Source organism: Schistocerca americana, chromosome 6, assembly GCF_021461395.2.
Source record: "Schistocerca americana isolate TAMUIC-IGC-003095 chromosome 6, iqSchAmer2.1, whole genome shotgun sequence".
In the NCBI taxonomy this organism is placed as follows: domain Eukaryota; kingdom Metazoa; phylum Arthropoda; class Insecta; order Orthoptera; family Acrididae; genus Schistocerca; species Schistocerca americana.
The window spans coordinates 280,517,807-280,542,403 of NC_060124.1; positions in this window are offsets into that span (position 1 = coordinate 280,517,807).

Sequence of the window (24,597 nt, forward strand, 5' to 3'; positions counted from 1 at the left end):
TTTATTTGTAGCTTAGCACTGAATAGGGGATCGTGGAAGAATTTTATAAGGGGGCTATGCTCCAGACTGAACGCTGAAAGGCATAATCAGTCTTAAATGATGATGATGATTTGTATTTTATTTAGCTCGACCATATTGATACGTTAAGGCCCTCACTTACATGTGACCAGGAGCACTGGCAACAAGAGTGTCACGCCAAGCGTAGCGTTGCGTGGCGTTCACTGTATCGTTATCGTATCGCATACCGTACCGTATCAGGGCGAACGGCGCCTAAGGGTGGCGGAAGTAACGAATCATTTTATTTTATGACGAAAATCGCATGCTTGGCATCATCAAGTCTTATAAAATTGTATTTTAGTGTCTTTCCCAACAAAGATCCATAGCTTCTACACAGAAGAACCAAAGAAACAGGTACACCTGCATAATATCGTGTGGGGCCACCGCGAACAAGCAGAAGTGCCGCAGTACGACGTGACACGGACTGGTCTAATGTCTGAAGTAGTGCTCGAGGGAACTGACACCAGGAATCCTGTAGGGCTGTCCATAAATCCGTAGGTGTACGAGGGGGTGGAGATCTCTTCTCAACAGCACGTTGCGACGAATCCCACATATGCTCAATAATGTTTATGTCTGGGGAGTTTGGGGGCCAGTGGAGGTATTTAAACTCAGAAGAGTGTTCCTGGAGCCACTCTGTAGTAATTCTGGACGTGTTGAGCGTCCCATTGTCCTGCTGGAATTGCCCAAGTCGGTCGGAATGCACAATGGACATGGGTGGATGCGAGTGAACAGACAGCATGCATACGTATGTGTCACCTGTCAGAGTTGTATCTAAACGTATCGGGGGTCCCATATGATTCCAACTGCACATGCCCCACACTATTACAGAGCCTCGGCCAGTTTGAACAGTCCCCTACTGACATTCAGGGTCCATGGATTCATGAGGTTTTCTCCATACCCGTACACATCCATCCTCTCGATACAATTTGAAACGAGGCTCGTCCGACCAAGCAACACGTTTCCAGTCATGAACAGTCCAATGTCGGTGCTGACGGACCCAGGCGAAGCGTAAAGCTGCAGCGTGCAATCAAGGGTACACGAATGGGCCTTCGGCTCCGAAAGCCCCTGTCGTTGGATGGTTCGCACGCTGACTCTTTTTGATGGCCCAGCACTGGAATCTGCAGCATTTTGCGGAATGGTTGTACTTCTATCACGTTGAACGATTCTCCAGTCGCCGTTTGCCCCGCTCTTGCAGGATCTTTCTCCGGCAGCAGCGATGTCGGAGATTTGATGTTTTACCGGTTTCCTAATATTCACGATACATTCGTAAAATGGTCATATGGGAAAATCCCCACTCCATCGCTACCTCGGAGATGCTGTGTCCCATCGCTCGTACGCCGACTATAACACCACGTTCAAACTCACTTGAGTCTTGATAACCTGCCATTGAAGCAGCAGTAAGCGAGCTAAAAAAACTGCGCCAGACACTTCTTATGTTATATAGGTGTTGCTGACAGCAGTGCCATATTATACCTGTTTACACATCTCAGTATTTGAATACGCGTACCTATACCAGTTTCTTTGGCGCTTCAGTGTATAAACAACCACTTTATCAACGGTGTGGTGTGTGAAATCTTATGGGACTCAACTACTAAGGTCATCAGTCCCCAAGCTTACACACTATCCTAAAGGCAAACACACACACCCATGCCCGTGGGAGGACTCGAACCTCTGCCGGAACAAGCCGCACAGTCCATGACTGCAGCCCCTTAGACCGCTAGGCTAATCCTGTAAGGCCCTTTATCAATGGAGATGATGCTATTCGTTGTTTTCGTTTTTGTGGTGGTTTCCATCCCCAAAATGCGTTAACGTCTTGCTTTTCTTCGTATTGACTATAATGATATTCGGAACGCAATGTCACTATCACTTTGGTTTGTTTTCGCACCACGCATGATTACACTACGACAAGCTGAACTTTGTATCCGATACTGTCATGATCTAAAAAACTGTTAATTGTGTAGATATATGCTTGACACAAATCTATCAGACATTTAAGTCGGTGTATAAAGAACAAACGGATTCAACAAAGAGGAATGCGATCCTCGTGTAGCATGACATTTGTTTAATGCTGATGCGAAATGCAGCTAATTACGGTTCTAATTTAGAACAATCCCGCTCGAACATCGAGTAACTAGTTTAACAGTTTAACATTAGTGGACAATGTGTCCCAAGTGAACCAGCAGAATATGAATTAGGTATCACTTCGTGCCTCACATAGCCCAGAAGCTAACCTGTCTCTCTGGTGTTATTGGTAACTCTGTTCAAATGGCTCACACAGAGTAAAAAATGATTTTATAATAGGGGGATGAGTATGTTCTTCGACTTCTTAAGGTCATTTATCTGCAGTTTCTGCGTTTTCGTACAACCGACGCTTCAAGATTGGCGAATTTACGGATGTATACGTTGCTGAAGAAACAAAGGTAAGTACATCACAACTGTCAGCAACGTACTATGTGGCGAAAAACTAAATTGTTGACTGAAGCAATTTATAATAACACATGCAATACTTACACAGTCGTATTTACAAAGGGGCTTTATTGTAGTAAGTTCTTTCTTTATGCGTTATGAAGTACCACTGTGGGATTTCCACGAAGTGATTAAACCGCAAAGAAATGGAACAGTGTGCACACATGACCGAGGCAACATGTGGTCATACTAGGCTACTTACAATGTATCTGCAATGCAGTAGTCGAATATTAAAATCCACGGTCATGAGACTGCACACAGTTTTGCCACGAACTGTTTTATTTCGATTCTTTTGACCATTGTGTGTGGAAGGAACGTTAGTAAAATCGCCGAAACTGGTAACCATATAAAATAAGTTAGGAAACTAGACGGCTGAAAGGTCTTTAATTTGACATCCTGTATAGGATAGCCGAATCCCGCAACCATTACTGAAAAGATGAACGTACAGAGATTTGTAAAAATGTTCTTTATTGTAGCTATGCACTACGTACTTTTCATTTTTTAATCCTCTTTCCACATCTTTGTGGATATTCCCACAACGAATCTACGTAATCAGCAGTGTAACTGATCTAAGAACCTGAATACGATCTAGAGGCCACGAAGTTACATAACTACCCATCAGCGCGTGCCCTGTCTATAAGTAGTAAAAAGTCACTTTTCTAAGGTTAAAAATGGCAATAGGACCTCGGCCCCTTGCAGCTACTTTCGTAAGGTATATTTAAGGATCATTTAAACAAAAATATGTATGGAACAAATATGCCGAGTAGCGGCGAGGATTAATTTATGTACATGAGACAGGTGTAGGAGAGAGTATCTCAGGTAAGTTCTGTTTCTAAAACAAGAGAAAAAAGCTGCAGTAATTATTATTCTTCTTTTAAAATTTTGAGAGGAAAGTATTACCGTAATCTAGCAGACCTTGTACTTTTTCTTAGACGATAAAGCAAGTCACCAAAATCATTGTGTCTTATTTAAAATGACAGGATCCGACTCTATTTCCTTCTGTCATGACGAGTTTGTATTTGTATATTAATATTTCGCCCAATCAGCCAAGATCACCGATGTAGCAATGTGGCGCTTAACTAACATTTTATCTGCGGTCTCGTATTGTAGTATGTGTCCTTTCAGACCAGCAACTTGTATCTTCTAAATACGGAAGTCTGATGTTTCGTCCGGCGATCGTACAAATTCTAATTTGTGAGACCGCAGTTCAAACCTGTAATAAGCATAATTATGTCATTTTATCATTTCGCCAACTTTTAAACGAATACTTTGCACAGAATTCCATAACTTGACCATTTATAACAAAGGTATATGTATCAGTCTATACATAATTCCTGCTAGGGAACATGCCTCACTACGGAAAGCAAGTACCACAATCAGAGGAGTGTAGATTTCTGGAATTTCGTTTCCCGGTTCGTGTATTTTGTCTTTGGGCATCATGCTACAACGCCTTGCACCAGCATAACACTATACAGTGATGCATAACACCTAAAGGACCTGTTTTACATTTGGTGTGTGTGGGGTAAGGCAGATAGGTCAGGCCACCAAATATTTAGCCAGGAGGATTAAAGTATAGAGGTGAGATTTTGTAGAGCTACAGGGGGAAGTGTGGTAAATTTTCTGGCGTGTGAAAGTAGTTTTAAAGTACGTGGCTAACACATTATGGTGTCGATTTTGTTATGAAATAGGCCTAGCCTACATACTTTTTTCTGTAAAATTGGAACAAGAGGACTTAAACGACGTTACAGTGGAAGACTCTGCAGGAGAGACGCTCAGTAGCTCGGTACGGGCTTTTGTTGAAGTTTCGAGAACATACCTTCACCGAGGAGTCAAGCAGTATACTGCTCCCTCCTACGTATATCTCGCGAAGAGACCATGAGGATAAAATCAGAGAGATTAGAGCCCACACAGAGGCATACCGACAATCCTCCTTTCCACGAACAATACGAGACTGGAATAGAAGGGAGAACAGATAGAGGTACTCAAGGCACCCTCCGCCACACACCGTCAGGTGGCTTGCGGAGTATGGATGTAGATGTAGATGTAGAAGATGACAGCGCAGCACATCATTATGCCGCAGAGATGCGGGCGGCCTGTCCCACAAATATCTTACCCTACAGTACCAAATCTAAGCTATCAATTAGTGTAATGGCTTAGGTACGTTAACTTTTTTATTAATAAAACGATCTCGATTTCCAAACCCGGTCTGGTGGTTAAAATATTAGAAGCTTTCACTAGAGTTCTCCTCGCACATTCGTAAACGGAAACGGGATGCGATGTCGTCGATGACTTCTCCCTTACAGTATATTGCTGTGCTGCCCGCTGTGTAGTCACTGATGGTCTTTCCGTTTCCAGATAAAACAATGTCGACGTGCCTGGTTCGTTTCAGACCCGCAATGATTGGATACCACAATGTGCTAAATCACATACCAGCGTCTTTATCGTAGGTGTCTTCCGATATTTTACACACTGGACTCGCATTCGGAAGGACGACGGTTCAATCCCGCGTCTGGCCATCCTGATTTAGGTTTTCCATGATTTCCCTATATCACTTGAGGCAAATGCCGGGATGGTTCCTTTGAAAGGGCACGACCGATTTCCTTCCCCATCCTTCCCTAACCCGAGCTTGCGCTCCGTCTCTAATGACCTCGTTGTCGATGGGACGTTAAACACTAATCTCCTCCTCCGAGATTTTACTTTAAATCTCTTCTTTTATTACACTAACCTAGAAATATAACAGATGTGTCGTCGGATGCAATTCGCTATCCATTTCCTACAGCGTATTCTGGCACTTCTGATTTTTCAGGGTACTGTAGCCTTAAACACTCCCCACAGTTGTTCCTCATTGGCGACTGTTCGTTCTCCGTGCTGGCAGCCTAGCTACACTGACGATGCATTTTGTGTGTGCAGAGATGTACTCCCTGCTACCAAGGTAGCAATTTTACCACATTCACCATATAGCACTAGACTTCAGTGCGTCGTAATTATCACATTATCTTTTTCTGTAGCCTTGATATTGTTTTGTAAGTATAAATTAGTGTATTTACTACTTTACTGAAAAAGTTCAAATGTGTGTGAAATCTTATGGGACTTAACTGCTAAAGTCATCAGTCCCTTAGCTTACACACTACTTAACCTAAATTATCCTAAGGACAAACACACATACCCTTGCCCGAGGGAGGACTCGAACCTCCGCCGGGATCAGCCGCACAGTCCATGACTGCAGCGCCTTAAACCGCTCGGCTAATCCCGCGCGTCCTACTTTACTGTCAATGACAATTTATTGACAAGACTTAATGAGTATTTATGAAAAAAACTATTTCAAATCAGTATTCTAAAGGAATGTCGTGGAAGCGTTGGCAATTTTAGGGACCTCGCATTATGTAGAATCCAAAGACATTGTTAAGAGCATGGCACTAATATCGTAGAGATGAGGGAGGGCGCATCTAGAGAACAGAGTTTCAAGCTAATTGTGGTAGACGACTGACATAAAATGACTGTGATAACGTGCACAGTTAAGTGCGCTGTCGATGTGTTGTCCAAAGTGTGGAAAGACACTGTGACTTTAAGAGCGGGCAGTTATATGCGACACAGTACAATGTTTAATCAAGAAGAAGTAGCAAACTGCACTAGTGGAAGAGGAGTACTGAGTGGCCAAAACCAATATAAATTGCTCGTTAATGCAAAATAGGCTGTTGCCAATTATTGTTGCCACAAAATCATTACGTCGCCCCAAAGTCAACTTCACCACATAGTAAGACTGTGGTGTTTTAGCAGTACTTTACCAATTTTAAAAGACTTGATAGTGTCGTAGGTTCCATATTTGAGAATATTATAGTTCTTTCTGTAAAATTATAAATAGCATTCAGTGTTAACGATTTTCCCAAGTCGTCAGCTGACAGCAGGATCCGTCTCCTATTTGAAATTTGTGGTAAATTCCTATGGGACCAAACTGCTGAGGTCATAGGTCCCTAGGCTTACACATTACGTTATCTAACTTAAACTAACCTACGCTAAGGACAACACCTTCAAAAGGTTGGGGGGGGGGGGGGGGGACCCCCGCGCGAACCGTGGAAAGGCGCCCTAGACCGCGAGAGTCCCTTTGTTATCAACGGTATTATCGAATGATACATTATTTTTTTTAAAACGTATTATTTACCCTAAGAGCACTTGAATGAAGCAGACAGTAAAATTTAATATTTGTTGAATCATGAAAAGAGAAACAGAAATAAGTAATTTAGGACATTAACTGATAGTCATAGTTCATTGCAGACTATAATTATCCAGTCGGTACAAAGTGAAGTAAATTGATTAACAAAAGATATTACAATTCTGTTCTACAAAGATGTTGGATGAGTTTTAGTGTCGTAAGTTCGGCGTTGCCTAGATTGATTGCTGCTACTTCGTGAAATCATTCTGAGCTTAATTTTTGTAAAATATGGTATAGAATATAGATTAATCGTAGGTATTACTTCACAAAACTTGATGACAGTCAACATTATTGTGAATAACGTTGCTCAACCTATACCATGCTATTGCTACTATTGCTGGTTTCCACTGGTTCCAAGGTATAGTTAATTTTCATTTATATCATTATTGTGCATTTTCATTCCAGTTTGCACATGTGCATTTACTGCTGTTGACTTAAAAGCATTTCGGTAAATTTTTCGTAACATCATTTTCAAACGAACGTATAAAAATTCATACCTTCGCTCAGACAAGAGCTGGCGACCGTGTATCTCAGTTCAAACATATTATGAAAACTGATATGTATGTGTGTGCTTGTGTGTGTGTGCATATGTATGTATGTTCCACATCTCCTTCTAAAATACTTAACCAAACTTGGTACAAATATATTGTTGGCAACAATCGATGTAGGGGTAAAACCATTCATGAGATATGACAAAAAATGATATGAGTAAAAGAAGTACCATACCGTGCATGACGTTTAAATGCCAAGCAGTGGTGAAGGCAACTCGCCTAGGGGTAGAGCGCCCCAAAATCAATATTCCTGGTCCTCCATGTTGGGGGTTGTGCTGAGTGTTACCAACCCACTCATGTAAAAATGCTGACATGTCAGGACAATCAACGCATGCCTCAGCAACAGGACAGAGTATACTGGAACAAAAGTTGGCAAACCTGCAAGGATTTCTCTTTTGATTCTTGGAATTTCGGAAGTGTATACCGCCCTGTAATTGCCCAAATACTAATAAATGAACTACAGAAATACAGGATACCACTAGTAGCTTTCCAAGAAGATGGCAAGGAACTGGTTCACTGAAAATAGGAGACAGGACTATAATGTATGGGGATTGCGGCCAACGCCATGAATTTGAAACTCAGTTCTACATTCATAAATCAATAAATGACTAAATAAAGGAATTCAAAAGTGTCAGTAATGGAATATCATACATCACAGTTCAGACACAGTGCATAGATATTACATTTCTAAATGCACATGCACCTACAGAAGATAAGGATGATGATATGAAAGAAGGATTCTACACTCAATTGGACCACATGTACAACTCAATAAGTACACATAATGTAAAAGTAGTGTTAGGAGATTTTAATGCCAAAGTAGGAAAGGAGTAACTTTACAAACCAACCATCGGCAATTTCAGCTTACACGAAGAAAGTTCGGATAATGGAGTTCGACTTATAAACTTTGCAATAAAAAATGATCTCACGCTAAGCAGCACAAAATTTCAACACAAACACATTCACTTCGGGACATGGATATCACCAGATGGAGAAGTAATGAATCTGAGCATGTGTCTACCCAAAAAACATTTCAGAACACTATTAAGAATGTGAGAAACTTTAGGGCTGCCGGTTGTGACACAGACCATATTTTAATCACATCAAAAATGAAAATAAAACAAAAAAGGAAAATAAACGTAAATAGAGCAGAAATTACTAGACATAACTCCACAAATCCGGCTAAAGAATCTACAAAAGAAAACCTTACCAAAGAAATGGAATGCAACATAATAAAAACGAGACTGTCCAACAGGGAACAACAAGATTTCGAAACTAGATGGGGACACTTAAAGAACAGTGTTCAGGAAGTATCTCCCAAAATTATAGGAAAAAGAAAACGATCTAACAAAATCTGGTTTAGCAAAAAGTGCCAAGGAAAAGTTATGGAGGGAAGAAACGCGAGAAAAGTGTAGATTACAGAAAGGAACAATATGATATTGAAGGAAAGAAATTACAAAATCCGTCAGGAAGCACAACGAACCCTAAGTCAAGAGAAAATGGAATACTATAACAATCAGAGGAGGATTTCAAGCACCACAGAGCAAGGCAGATGTATCAAAATATTAAAAAATCCTTGGGTGAAATTATTATTATTTCTTTGCTTTCTCAGACGTTAAGTCTGGTTAAAAATGGGACGTGACACGAACCTTGATCAAGCGTCACTTCCTTTTAACTGTACGGTATATGTTATATTGCATTTAGGAACTTTCGGGTAATTGAACATGTATCAATAATTACGGATTTCTGTAATTGTATATATAAGTTTGGATGTAGCTGTATTGTATTGATGTACTGGTGGATATTGTGTGGTATGACTCCTGTAGTTGATAGTATAATTGGTATAATATCAACTTTATTCTGATGCCACATGTCCTTGGCTTCCTCAGCCAGTTGGATGTATTTTTCAATTTTTTCTCCTGTTTTCTTTTGTATATTTGTTGTATTGGGTATGGATATTTCGATTAGTTGTGTTAATTTCTTCTTTTTATTGGTGAGTATGATGTCAGGTTTGTTATGTGGTGTTGTTTTATCTGTTGTAATGGTTCTGTTCCAGTATAATTTGTATTCATCATTCTCCAGTACATTTTGTGGTGCATACTTGTATGTGGGAATGTGTTGTTTTATAAGTTTATGTTGTAAGGCAAGGTGTTGATGTATTATTTTTGCTACATTGTCATGTCTTCTGGAGTATTCTGTATTTGCTAGTATTGTACATCCACTTGTGATGTGATCTACTGTTTCTATTTGTTGTTTGCAAAGTCTGCATTTATCTGTTGTGGTATTGGGATCTTTAATAATATGCTTGCTGTAATATCTGGTGTTTATTGTTTGATCCTGTATTGCAATCATGAATCCTTCCGTCTCACTGTATATATTGCCTTTTCTTAGCCATGTGTTGGATGCGTCTTGATCGATGTGTGGCTGTGTTAGATGATACGGGTGCTTGCCATGTAGTGTTTTCTTTTTCCAATTTACTTTCTTCGTATCTGTTGATGTTACGTGATCTAAAGGGTTGTAAAGGTGGTTATGAAATTGCAGTGGTGTAGCTGATGTATTTATATGAGTGATTGCTTTGTGTATTTTGCTAGTTTCTGCTCGTTCTAGAAAGAATTTTCTTAAATTGTCTACCTGTCCATAATGTAGGTTTTTTATGTCGATGAATCCCCTTCCTCCTTCCTTTCTGCTTAGTGTGAATCTTTCTGTTGCTGAATGTATGTGATGTATTCTATATTTGTGGCATTGTGAACGTGTAAGTGTATTGAGTGCTTGTAGGTCTGTGTTACTCCATTTCACTACTCCAAATGAGTAGGTCAATATTGGTATAGCATAAGTATTTATAGCTTTTGTCTTGTTTCTTGCTGTCAATTCTGTTTTCAGTATTTTTGTTAGCCTTTGTCTATATTTTTCTTTTAGTTCTTCTTTAATATTTGTATTATCTATTCCTATTTTTTGTCTGTATCCTAGATATTTATAGGCATCTGTTTTTTCCATCGCTTCTATGGAGTCACTGTGGTTATTCAGTATGTAATCTTCTTGTTTAGTGTGTTTTCCCTTGACTATGCTATTTTTCTTACATTTGTCTGTTCCAAAAGCCATATTTATATCATTGCTGAATACTTCTGTTATCTTTAGTAATTGGTTGAGTTGTTGATTGGTTGCTGCCAGTAGTTTTAGATCATCCATGTATAGCAAATGTGTGATTTTGTTTGGGTATGTTCCAGTAATATTATATCCATAATTTGTATTATTTAGCATGTTGGATAGTGGGTTCAGAGCAAGACAGAACCAGAAAGGACTTAATGAGTCTCCTTGGTATATTCCACGCTTAATCTGTATTGGCTGTGATGTGATGTTATCTGACTTTGTTTGAATATTAAGTGTGGTTTTCCAGTTTTTCATTACTATGTTTAGAAACTGTATCAATTTAGGATCTACTTTGTATATTTCCAATATCTGTAGTAACCATGAGTGGGGTACACTATCAAAGGCTTTTTGGTAATCAATGTATGCGTAGTGTAGCGACCTTTGTTTAGTTTTAGCTTGATATGTCACCGCTGCATCTATTATCAGTTGCTCTTTACATCCTCGTGCTCCTTTGCAGCAGCCTTTTTGTTCTTCATTTATAATTTTGTTCTGTGTTGTACGTGTCATTAATTTCTGTGTAATGACTGAAGTTAATACTTTGTAGATTGTTGGTAGGCATGTTATGGGGCGATATTTAGCTGGGTTTGCTGTGTCTGCTTGATCTTTAGGTTTCAGATAGGTTATTCCTTGTGTAAGTGTATTGGGGAATGTGTATGGGTCTGCAATGTAACTGTTAAATAATTTAGTTAGATGTGAATGTGTTGAGGTGAACTTCTTTAGCCAGTAATTTGCTATTTTATCATTTCCAGGGGCTTTCCAATTGTGTGTAGAATTAATTGCTCAGGTGACTTCATGTTGCAAAATTATCACTTCAGGCATTTGTGGTATCATCTTGTATGTGTCTGTTTCTGCTTGTATCCACCGTGCATGCCTGTTATAATGTACCAGGTTTGACCACATGTTGCTCCAGAAGTGTTCCATGTCTGTTATGTTTGGTGGATTGTCTATTTTAATGTGTGTGTTATCTATTGGTTGGTAAAATCTCTTTTGGTTTGTGTTGAATGTTTGGTTTTGTTTCCTTCTATTTTCACTTTTTTTGTATCTTCTAAGTCGTTTGGCCAATGCTTGTAATTTCTGCTTCTTTTCATCTAATTGCTCTATTGCTTCTTGTTGTGAGATTTTACCTAACCTTTTTCGTTTTTTGTCTGATATTTCATTTCTTATAAATTGTGTTAGCTGTCTGATGTCTTTTCTCAGTTTTTCTATTCTGATCTGTAGCCTGTGTTGCCATGCTGGTTTTGTGGGTTTCTTCTGTGTGTTGGTTTGTTCTGATCTCTGCCTAGTGTGTATATTTAGTGTAGTGAGTGCTCCTATATAAACCAGTAGTTGTAACTCTTCCATAGTTGTATTTTCATTTATTTTGTTGTGTATGATTGTGTTGATAGTTTTTATTGTTGTTTCGACTTGTGGGTTATTTGGCGGTCTATGCAAGAATGGTCTGATGTCTGTATTTGTGTCTTTGTATTCTATATATGTCAGCTGAAATTTCTCTTCTATATCTAACACGTGTGTCTCTTCGTGTTCTATTTGTGCTTGTTCTGGTGGCTGTCTTAAGATTTCGTTTTCCTCTGATTGTTTAATTGATGCGTGTTGGTCTTTGTTTGCTCTGGGATGTTTGAGTCCATTACTGTATTTTCTTCTTCTTCTGATTGCACATTATTTTGTTCCAGTATTTGTTGTACTTGTTGTTTGATGTTTTCTAATTCTGACTGGGGTATCCTGTTATTTTTTATTACTACACGGATCTGATCAGGTAGTCGTTGTTGTGTTAAAAATTTTGATTCCGGGTATCTGGTAATAAATGTTGTGTATACTTGTGATCTGTATCCAGTTGTGTTGGTTCCTAGGTTTGTTGCTTGGTAATAACAGAACATGAGGTGTCGATTAACTTCATCTGACCATCTCATCCTCTGTCTTTGTTTTCCTTCTAGGGTGGTTGCAGGAAGCATATCCTGCAAAACACCTCTATTTGGATTTAAATCATTTTCCAGTTGGCTAGCAGTGTCGTTACCATTGTGGGCGGGCATAGGGTTCAAGCGTCGTCACCGACCATGACGGCGCTTGTCCGAGGCTTCTTTAGTTCTGTCCTGAACCAAGTAATCACACTAAAAGGGGGGTTAGCCCTATTAGTGGTTTGTTCTTTTCGTCGCCTTTTACGACTGGCAGAACATACCGGAGGCCTATTCTTTTCTCGGGCCTCCATGGGATGAATTATTATTATTATTATTATTATTAAAAGAGAACAGTTGGTATAGGATCAGCATGGGAAAATACTGACCGATAAGAGTGACATACAAAAGAGATGGAAGACATACTTTTCACAATTGCTCAACTGCAGTGATCCATAGTCTTACTTTAAATTTGAAGAAACTGATACAGTCGATGTACAAGTTACCACCCCATCAGGAAATGAAATACAGCAAACCATAGAGAAATTAAAGAATAGCAAGGTTTGCGGTGAAGACCAGATACTGGCTGAGTAACTAAAGAATGAAGACCCACAACTGGAAGCAAAAGTACAATCTTTAATATAATCAATTTGGAAGAGAGAAACAACAGCTGCAGACTAGAAAACCGCAATTATATGCTCCATATTTGAGAAGAATGAACCCCTTGTGAGTGACAACTATAGAGCAATTGCTTTGCTGGATGTCACTTTTAAAATCCTATCGACGGGCCTATTAAACAGACTGATCCCAATTTCTGAATAATTAACTGGTGACTACCAATGCGGTTTCAGCAGAAATACATCCATATTACATCATCTTTTCACTTTGAGACAGATAACTGAAAAATCGTAGGAATTCATTGTAGATGTACACACATTATTTGTAGGTTTCAAAAAGGCCTACTACAGCATACACCGACGGACAATTCTAAATTTAATGAAGGAATTTGGAATACCATCAAAGCTAATCAAGTGAATTACAAGCTGTACAGATGAAACTTTATATCGTATCAAGACAACTCTAAGAGAAACAGAAAATTTTAAGGTGTTTACTGGACTGAAAGAAGGAGACGCCATTTCACCTGTTTCATTTAACCTCGTCTTAGGGAAGATCGATAGAGAATTTAGTAAAGCTAATTCACAAGGGATCCAGATCCAGAAGATGAACACTCTAGGCTTGCCTACGTAGATTATGTAGGATTAATAAGTAGTTCCAAAACACATTTAATCAAAGTTATGCAGAATTATTACAAAATTGCTGAGAAAGCAGGATTACATGTTGTTGTTATGGTCTTCAGTCCTGAGACTGGTTTGATGCAGCTCTCCATGCTACTCTATCCTGTGCAAGCTTCTTCATCTCCCAGTACCTACAGCAACCTACATCCTTCTGAATCTGCTTAGTGTATTCATCTCTTGGTCTCCCTCTACGATTTTTACCCTCCACACTGCCCTCCAATACTAAACTGGTGATCCCTTGATGCCTCAGAACGTTTCCTACCAACCGATACCTTCTTCTAATTAAGTTGTGCCACAAACTTATCTTCTCCCCAATCCTATTCAATACTTCCTCATTAGTTATGTGATCTACCCACCTAATCTTCAGCATTCTTCTGCAGCACCACACTTCGAAAGCTGGTATTCTCTTCGTGACCGAACTATTTATTGTCCATGTTTCACTTCCATACATGGATACACTTCACACAAATACTTTCAGAAATGACTTCCTAACACTTAAATCAATACTCGATGTTAACAATAATTTCTCTTCTTCAGAAACGCTTTCCTTGCAATTGCCAGTCTACATTTTATAACCTCTCTACTTCGACCATCATCAGTTATTTTGCTCCCCAAATAGCAGAACTCCCTTACTGCTTTAAGTGTCTCTGTTCCTAATCTAATTCCCTCAGCATCACCTGACTTAATTCGACTACATTCCATTATCCTTGTTATGCTCTCGTTAATGTTCACCTTATATCCTCCTTTCAAGACACTATCCATTCCGTTCAACTGCTCTTCCAAGTCCTTTGCTGTCTCTGACAGAATTACAATGTCATCGGCGAACCTTAAAGTTTTTATTTCCTCTCCATGGATTTTAATACCAACTCCGAACTTTTCTTTTGTTTCCTTTACTGCTTGCTCAATATACAGATTGAACAACATAGGGGAGAGGCTACAACCCGGTCTCACTCCCTTCCCAACAACAGCTTCCCTTTGATGTCCCTCGACTCTTATAACTGCCATCTGGTTTCTGTACAAATTGTAAATAGCTTTTCGCTCCCTGTATTTTACCCCTGCCACCTTCAGAATTTGAAAGAGAGTATTCCAGTCAACATTGCCAAAAGCTTTCTCTAAGTCTACAAATGCTAGAAACGTAGGTTTGCCTTTCCTTAATCTATTTTCTAAGATACGTCGTAGGGTCAGTATTGCCTCACGTGTTCCAATATTTCTACGGAATCCAAACTGATCTTCCACGAGGTCGGCTTCTACTAGTTTTTCCATTCGTCTGTAAAGAATTCGTGTTAGTATTTTGCAGCGGTGACTTATAAAACTGATACTTCGGTAATTTTCACATCTGTCAACACCTGCTTTCATTGGGATTGGAATTATTATATTCTTCTTGAAGTCTGAGGGTATTTTGCCTGTCTCATACATCTTGCTCACCACATGGTAGAGTTTTGTCAGGACTGGCTCTCCCAAGGCTGTCAGTATTTCTAATGGAATGTTGTCTACTCCCGGAGCTTTGTTGCAACTCAGGTCAAACTCTTCACGCAGTATCATATCTCCCATTTCATCTTCATCTACATCCTCTTCCATTTCCATAATATTGTCCTCAGGAACATCGCCCTTATATAGACCCTCTATATAGTCCTTCCACTTTTCTGCTTTCCCTTCTTTGCTTAGAACTGGGTTTCCATTTGAGCTCTTGATATTCATACAAGTGGCTCTCTTTTCTCCAAAGGTCTCTTTAATTTTGCTGTAGGCAGTATCTATCTTACCCCTAGTGAGATAAGCCTCTACATCCTTACATTTGTCCTCTAGCCATCCCTTCTTAGCCATTTTGCACTTCCGATCGATCTCATTTTTGAGACGTTTGTATTCCTTTTTGCCTGCTTCATTTACTGCATTCTTATACTTGCTCCTTTCATCAATTAAATTCAATATTTCTTCTGTTACCCAAGGATTTCTACTAGCCCTCGTCTTTTTAGCTACTTGATACACTGCTGCCTTCACCACTTCATCCCTCAAAGCTACCCATTCTTCTTCTACTGTATTTCTTTCCTCCATTCTTGTCAACTGTTCCCTTATGCTCTTCCTGAAACTCTGTACAACCTATGGTTTAGTGAGTTTATCCAGGTCCCATCTCCTTAAATTCCCACCTTTTTGCTGTTTCTTCTGTTTTAATCTACAGTTCATAACCAATAGATTGTGGTCAGAGTCAACCTCTGCCCCTGGAAATGTCTTACAATTTAAAACCTAGTTCCTAAATCTCTGTCTTGCCATTATATAATCTATCTGAAACCTGTCAGTATCTCCAGGCTTCTTCCATGTATACAATCTTCTTTTATGATTAGCTATGATTAGGGTGTGCTCTGTACAAAATTCTACCAGGTGGCTTCCTCTTTCATTTCTTACCCCCAATCCATATTCACCTATTACGTTTCCTTCTCTCCCTTTTCCTACTGACGAAGTCCAGTCACCCATGACTATTAAATTTTCATCTCCCTTCACTATCTGAATAATTTCTTTTATTTCATCATACATTTCTTCAACTTCTTCGTCATCTGCAGAGCTAGTTGGCATACAAACTTGTACTACCGTGGTAGGCGTGGGCTTCGTATCTATCTTGGCCACAATAATGCGTTCACTATGCTGTTTGTAGTAGCTTACCCCCATTCCTATTTTCCTATTCATTATTAAACCTGCTCCTGCATTACCCCTATTTGATTTTGTGTTTATAACCCTGTAGTCACCTGACCAGAAGTGTTGTTCCTCCTGCCGTCGAACTTCACTAATTCCCGCTATATCTAACTTTAACCTATCTATTTCCCTTCATAAATTTTCTAACCTACCTGCCCGATTAAGGGATCTGACATTCCACGCTCCGATCCGTAGAACGCCAGTTCTCTTTCTCTTGATAACAACGTCCTCCTGAGTAGTCCCAGCCCGGAGATCCGAATGGGGGACTATTTTACCTCCGGAATTTTTAACCCAAGAGGACGTCATCATCATTTAACCAAGAGTAAAGCTGCATCCCTCGGGAAAAATTACGGCTGTAGTTTCCCCTTGCTTTCAGCCGTTCCCAGCAAGGCCATTTTGGTAAGTGTTATAAGGCCAGATCGGTCAATCATCCAGACTGTTGCCCCTGCAACTACTGAAAAGGCTGCTGACCCACTTCAGGAACCACCCGTTTGTCTGGCCTCTCAACAGATACCCCTCCGTTGTGGTTTCACCTACGGTACGGCTATCTGTATCGCTGAGGCACGCAAGCCTCCCCACCAACGGCAAGGTCCATGGTTCATGGGGGGGATCGCATATTAATGAGGGAAAGACATACTATCTGGTCATAAGCGTGAAAAACCAAAGTGTTTCACCTTTTGCTGTATATGGATTTATTTTCAAAACCTTTGACCGCTTCAGGTACTTAGGGAGTCTGTTTAGTATCAAAATGAAATGGATAGAGATGTAGATGCCCGTCAAGTAACAGCGAACAGAACACTCTTTAGTTTTGTCAAAATATTACAGAAAAGATCACTCAGTACTAACTTCAAAATCTGGTTGTATCAGTCGACCATTATACCAGTAACATTATACGGATGTGAAGTATTAATATTTAGAAAGAAAGATGAAGAAAAACTGTTAATATTTGAAAGAAAAATACAGAGAAAATTTTTTGGTTTAGTGTTTGATGAAGATAACATGGAATGGAGGATAAGAAAGAATGAATAATTAAGAGAGCTGCACAAACACCGTAACATTGTAGATGTGCTACAGAAGAGAAGGTTGAACTGGGCAGGCCGTATAGGAAGAACGGCAGTGAACAGACTACCTAAAACAGGACAATGGAAGTTACGAGAGGAAGAGGAAGGCCCAGAAGTGGGTGGAGAGATAACGGCAGGGAGGACACAACTAGCACAAACACGAACACTGACGTATGGTCGATAAGACCTTTGCCATTTGTAAATAAATAATAAATAGACGGCTATAGGTTTCGCCTACAGCCGTTTGCGCTTCGCAGTTGAACATTATCAAAAGCGCTGCTAGGTGTCAGGGATTTCCAGAGGTTGACTCAACTGTAAGAGTGTTTTAGCGGGAAAGAATGAACGTATTAAAACTTCACGCATGATTCGGCATTTCTTTACGTATCTCAGAATTTATGACGTCGTATCTCTTGAAATGTGTGTCGTACAATGATATATATGTGTTGGTACATTCAGCGGCGTATGTGATTACTGTCCGCAAAATGTGTTGCGAATAGAGTTAGAAGAAAACAGGTAATAAATTTAAAAGTCATGCACCATGGGGCCATCAGTCACACCGTTTTCAATGTATAGCAGTTTAACCGCCATTTTTGTGTCAGTTAAATTGCTGTACATTGAAAATGGCGACAAAAGGAAGAGGTGCAAACTTTAAACCAGTTCGCCATCAGAGAGGAAACTATTTAGCTTAAAAATAATGAATTAGGTGCTGATCTGACACACACTTAAGATGCCTTATAAATAAGGCGAAATGCAACTGCTTGCAGCACAAGACAAACAAGAAAAAAAAAACCTAATGTGCAGCGTTCAAAGGCGTTTTTCTTTTGAACCACTGTAATTTACATTAACATACTTCAGTAGTAGCTGCTTAAATAGTATCCGGATTAACGAGATTTGTTAGCTGCCTTAGTGTACGTCTTCTGAAGTAGCATCTTCTAATTTACAGAGTACTTTACATCACAGGTTAATCATACATTGTGTGACAAAGAACCGATTCGACAAACCATGACGGGTACTAGACAATAAGTAGTGAAAACAGTTCTCGTTGAGACACTTGTTAAGAATCTAAGCGTTTCCTGTCACAAAGAAGAAAACGTTAAACTTCTCTCGTTGAAATATGCGCTACTTCTATGTAACGACTTCGCTATCCCAACCGTGCGCAATCCACTAACAAGTTCCAGTGTTTGTTTGCAGTCGCCACAGAGCAATTTAGAGCGCGAACTTGTCCCATTACTGGTAATGTTACTGCCCTCAGAAATTGCTCGAATATATATAGAAGGAATCTGCGCTAGAATCGAATTTCTTGGACCTACTTCACTTTCCTCCCAACTTTCCAACACATTTGCTTGTCTCCAGTGCCAAATCTTTAAGCAATCCCTTCGATTGGAAAAATGACAAACGCCTTGACACGCATTATACTTCAGAAGACAGTGGGACACAGTCTTCTATTCCGTGATATCGAAACGAAATATTTTTGTACGCGATGCGAACTGGACTAAATGTTGGACTACATTATTGGTAAGTGGATTCACACAATCTACGACAATACTTTCAAAAATCATGAGGTAGCTTAGACCTTTAAGAAATGATTGTTAACACAAGTATATGAAGCAAAATTCATAACGCCTGATGTAAAATGTGAATAACAGTATAAATATGGACATAAATTTGCTAAATTATGGTTTCTTTTACGGTTGTCTATGTTTGTACGAAGCAAAGGAACGTAATGTTTGAGTAATCACCACATTATGAATCCATTCCATTCTTCACCCCCTGCCTCCACTAACCAAAAAAATATCACCGACTATTTCTATAAGTATGTAATGCATGCAATAATTTCACGTTTGCTCAGTTCTACGCCGAAAATCTTTCCATAGCCCCACTTGTTTGCGACATGACTTCTGTCATTGTTCGTCAAGCTATCAAGATGAAGACCAAGTTTCTAGAGCATCAATAGTAGCTTCAGACGATTTTAAGACCTTCCAACATGCTCGGCAAGTCGGTTGCAGCAGAGTGCTTAGATGCCTATTGCTATAGCCACGTACACATACCGGTGGAGACAAACAAACATCGGAACAGACCTGAAATCATGTAAGTCTGCAGACATTCATGGCCGTGGTCACTGATCATAAAATCATCTGACTCGTCAAACCGTGTCATGTAGCTCTTGAAACTCTGCCGGTGCTCGACCTTTCGAAAGCTCCTCCCCTCCTCTGCTGGGATCTTCTACAAAAATCTTCTGTGTTAATAGATGGCCGAACACTTGCTGAACACGTCAGCAGCTGTCACTATGGCCATAGGAATATAGGATAGTTACTGGGGCGTTGACAGTAGTCAAAATGAAACTGCCCTGAAGAAAGTTTTTCTTTTGTTTTCGGTGTGAGAGGAAATAGCCAATGCAAATAATGGATAGGAGAACCGAACATGAGTCCAGTGGTAGCTTTGCGTCATCTCTCTCCGTTGGAAGCAATTACGTATTAATAACTGTGTTTATAGTACTAAAGAATTATTGTAACAGGAGTAGAAAAACATGTAACTAATTACTCATCAAACATAAGATAAAATCTATTTATATGATTATAAGTATGAAGCTGTGACATGAATTGTAGCATACATTAATCAAAAAAAAGTATTGTCCCTCTGTGGCGAATGAATAAGTAATGATCAGTAATTGTGCCTAGACGTAAATTTTCAAAGATTCATATCCTTACCTCAGATAAAGCATGTTTCGTGTGATATTAGCAGCCTTTTATCGGTATGGTATGTTTCAGAAGATATGTTGGAGTATTGGAAGTATGATAATTGTTTGATATTTGACGTAAGGGATGATGAGATATCTACAAACTAAGAAATTGGTTAAGTAACAGGAGATAGTAACACAGTCTAAAATATACAGTCGTGACGCTCACTGTTGTGAAAATTTTTGCCGTCTGGCAGCTGGAATGATACTAGCGCCCCTAGCGGCGAAAAAATCTGCTGTATGTTTACTGTTTGTTTTTCAGTATTTTTATGCTTAATGAACAAACTAGTTACTATATTTTTGTATACCAATCATTTGTAAATGATCAAGAGAAATGAAACAACGTTAAAAATGTAAAATGAGTCAAATGTCACTGATTCAGTGACGTAATTACAGCTTATTCAGCAAGAAATACTTTGTAATACGTGTGAAAGTGCAGATTATTCCGCTGAAACCAAGACAATATAATCACATATTTCATGCAGGAGAAGCACAAATTATTGTTGTTGTCCGTTCGTATTATGATGGCACTTTTCTTGCCACGTAATGGAGTCTAATGATTCGCACATTCTCACTGTTGATTCGACTTTCTAACAAACGAATATTTTTGTAAATGTAATTGCTTTTGCTTCAAAAGCAAGTGTGTTGAACATATTTTGATTTTGTGTGCAACAGTTGTGACATTGGATTCTTCTATGTTGGGAAACAGTGTTATTGCTTGTGAAGTATTATTGTCACGTCTGAGTGACTTTCCCTCCGCGTACAGTTCTGGTGGTTTATTTGGTGAGTTAACTAGTGTAGATATAGCATTCCATGCAAGTTTCCCACGTTCCACATTCATTAATTTGATTGGAAGTGTAATGAAGAATACTTTACGTTGTCGAAGAATTCTGCTGTTCACTACCCATTTCTCTTCTTACAGGAGAACGAGATTCCTCATTCAGTAGCTATAGGCTACAAGTGGATGGTAAAGAGACTACCCTGTAATGTACTTCCCAATGTCCTTAGGAAACTCAGCTAGGAAATATGTGGTGTAATTGTTTAGCTACTGCTGATTTTTATGCTCTACATAAGCTCTCTATTGTAAGAAGTATGGTACAAATCAAAACAAACGATACTGTCTGCACCCATCCGCTATCGTATTGAGAAGCGTAGTTAGCTGTGTTATTATCAAGAATAAAGCACTCCACCGGGTTACAAAAGTACCAAGGCCAGTGTCTGCTTAGGAAGTGAAATGTTAGACTCCCTTGTACCGTGCAGGTGCCTGTAAATCACTAACGTAGCTGGAAGCGTATGTTAGTGCTGAAGATAGCTGCACATACGATTATTAACAACAATGCCGTCAGTATAATACACTGAAGAGCCAAGGAAAGTTGTACGCCTGCCTTATATCGTGTAGAGCCCCCGCGAGCACGTAGAAGTACCACAACATGACGTGGCATGGACACCAATGATGTCTGAAGTATTGCCGGAGGGAATTTACATCATGAATCTTGCAGAGTACGATGGGGTGGAGATCTCTTCTGAACAGCACATTGCAAGGAATCCCAAATATGCTCAATAATGCATGTCTTGAGAGTGTGGCGGGCATTGGAAGTGTTTAAACTCAGAAGAGTGTTCCGGGAGATACTATGTAACAATTCTGCAAGTGTGGGGTGTCGCCTTGTCCTGCTGGAATTGCCCAAGTTCGTCGGAAGGCACAACGTACACGAATGGATGCAGCTGATCAGACAGGATGCTTACGTACCTGCCACCTGTGAGAGAAGTTTCTAGACGTATCAGGGATCTCATATCACTCCAACTGCACACACCCCACGCCATTACAGAGCCTCCACCAGCTTGAACAGCCCCTGCTGACAGGCAGGGTCCATGGGTTTATGAGGTTGTCTCCATACACCGTACTCGTCGATCCGCTCGATACAAATTAAAACGAGAAACAAATTTCCAGTCGTCAACAGTCCAATGTAGGTATTTGCGGGCCCAGGGGAACTTTGTGTCTAGCAATCATCAAGGGTACACGACTGGGCCTTCGGCTCCGAAGCCCATATCGATGATGTTTCGCTGAATGGTTCGCACGGTGAGACTTGTTGATAGCCTATCATTGAACTCCGCAGAAATTTGCGGAAGCGTTGCACTTCCGTCAGGTTGAGCGATTCTCTTTAGTCGTGCTGGGTCCCGTTCTTGAACGATCTTTTTTCCGGCCGCAGGGATGTCGGAGATTTGATTTTTTACCGGATTCCTGATATTCACGGTACACTCGTGAGATGGTCGTACGGGAAAATCTCCACTTCATCGCTACCTTGGAGATGCCGTGTCCCATCGTTCGTGCGCTGTCAATAACACCATGTTCAAATTCGCTTAAGCCTTGATAACCTGTCATTGTAGCAGCTGTAACCGATCTAACAACTGCGCCGGACACTTGTTGCCCTATACAGGCGTCGCCGACCGCAGCGCCGTAATCCGCCTGTTTACATACCTCTGTAGTTGAATATGCATACCTGTACCAGTTTCTTTGGCGCTTCAGTGTATATTTCAAATGAATTTACTGACAGTATAGACTTTTGTTATAATCAATGCCACACTTACGCATTTTCAGTGCGATATATTTGGGAATTCAGGCGACAAAACAGCTAACAAATCAGCTCCGGTCAAGACCGCGACGTACTGCACGCCACGAGTGCACAATCGTAGACTCTATCGAGCCGGCAGCCACTCCCCTCCCCTCGCCGCCCGCGGCAGGCACTCCTGCCCGGGGCAGAAGGACCCACTGCCAGCCGCGTATAATCGGTAGACATCAAATATAATGTGGCAGGGGTCGTGTCGGCCCAGCGCGTTGCCTGGGAAACGCGGACCAAACAAAAGTTGTGCGAGCCTCTGCTGCCGCTGGAGCCACAGGTGAGTACACGATTCTCTGCCGCCTCTTCCCTGTACGTGCAACAGTTTGTGCAAGGGCTTTGTGTATGCACCGAAGAAACGAAGAGCTGAAGGTCTCAAGAGGCGTAGGGATGCATATAGTGCGGTATCGAATCGCTTTGTTTGTTGGAGTTTCAGATAAAAAATAATCGGATAAATTCTAGTGTCCGATACCACCCGTCGGCTTTGACCAATGACGTCACACGTGAGGCAAAGATGGTGCAATGAGCTATCTATGAATGGAACGGATCGTAGTCATAAACAAACTATAGCATCCTATAAAATAATACGTTTAACGCGACTATTATTTACGACCGAATGTCAGTTAAACGAGTTGAAAATGACTGAAATAACTAAGAACACGAGAGCAATTGCGAGTGCATATATTATATTATCCGGGTCTAGTGTAGCAGGGGATACAACCCGTCGGCTTTGAACAACGACGTCACAAGTCGCCAGAGAGGATGTATTACAAAGATGAAAGAGCTGAGGAGAATGTTGAGAAACAAAGGAATTCGAGAGAGATAAACTTTATTTCACATATGTGAGGGCCAGTAGTATTTTCACGTTAACGATATCGCGTGTTTGTATCTTAGTATTTCTCCGTAAAACACAATGGAAAGAAATGAATGAAATTACTAGCAAAGAATACATCACGTTACATGTATGTCAGTTGTATCTCGAAAGTCTTTCGAACTGTATTGCTTAAGTGCAGTACGGGATACAAGTTCAGCGTAGTCGATTTCTTAGTTTCAACTAGCATTTCTGTCCTGTTGTTCACTTGAACTATGTATCCCCTGCTTCAATAAACCGCAAATGAAACACCCGATACAAATTAAAAGCTCATTCGAAGTGTGTTGCTTAAGTACAGTCCGGAATACGAGTTTGTCGTAAGGCGATTTCTTCGTTTTCACTATCATTACTGTCCTGTTCTTCACCTGAACGATGTATCCTCCGCTTCAGTAAACCCTAAGTGGAACACGGGATACAAATTGTAGATGTGCTGTTTATTTCGTCTCCGCTATTACTAACAGTCTTTTCTTACGTACATATCAGTATTACTGATGACAGAAGGACCTACGTATGTAATATATGTATACCAGACTTCCATTGACCTCGATATATGTACACTGGTAACGAATAGGTGGAAATACACGTACGTTACATTTGCAACCTGTTTCATTTTATATGTTTTGATTGTTTATTTAATCTTTGTGTTTCACTTGTTGAAAGGGAACTACACATTGATCTTGTCAAAAGCCGAGAAGCGATTCTTCTTAGTGTTGTAGCTCCCTTCAGTAGCTGATAAGTGTTTTTTGGCTTTTTTTAAAAAAAATCTCACGAGATAGAATAAACTGTTATGTTTTAGTTTAGTTTTTTTATTGATTGCTTACTGAAGTAGGATCAGTTTATTCTATCTCGTGAGATTTTTTTTAATAAGCCAAAAAACACTTATCAGCTACTGAAGCATATTGATGGACTAAGGAAGTGAAATATGGTAAAATAATGAAATATAGATAAACGATCGCTTTTAGATTCACATTCAATTACTTTAACGATAGCGCTTATTAGAACACAGAACTGCTTTA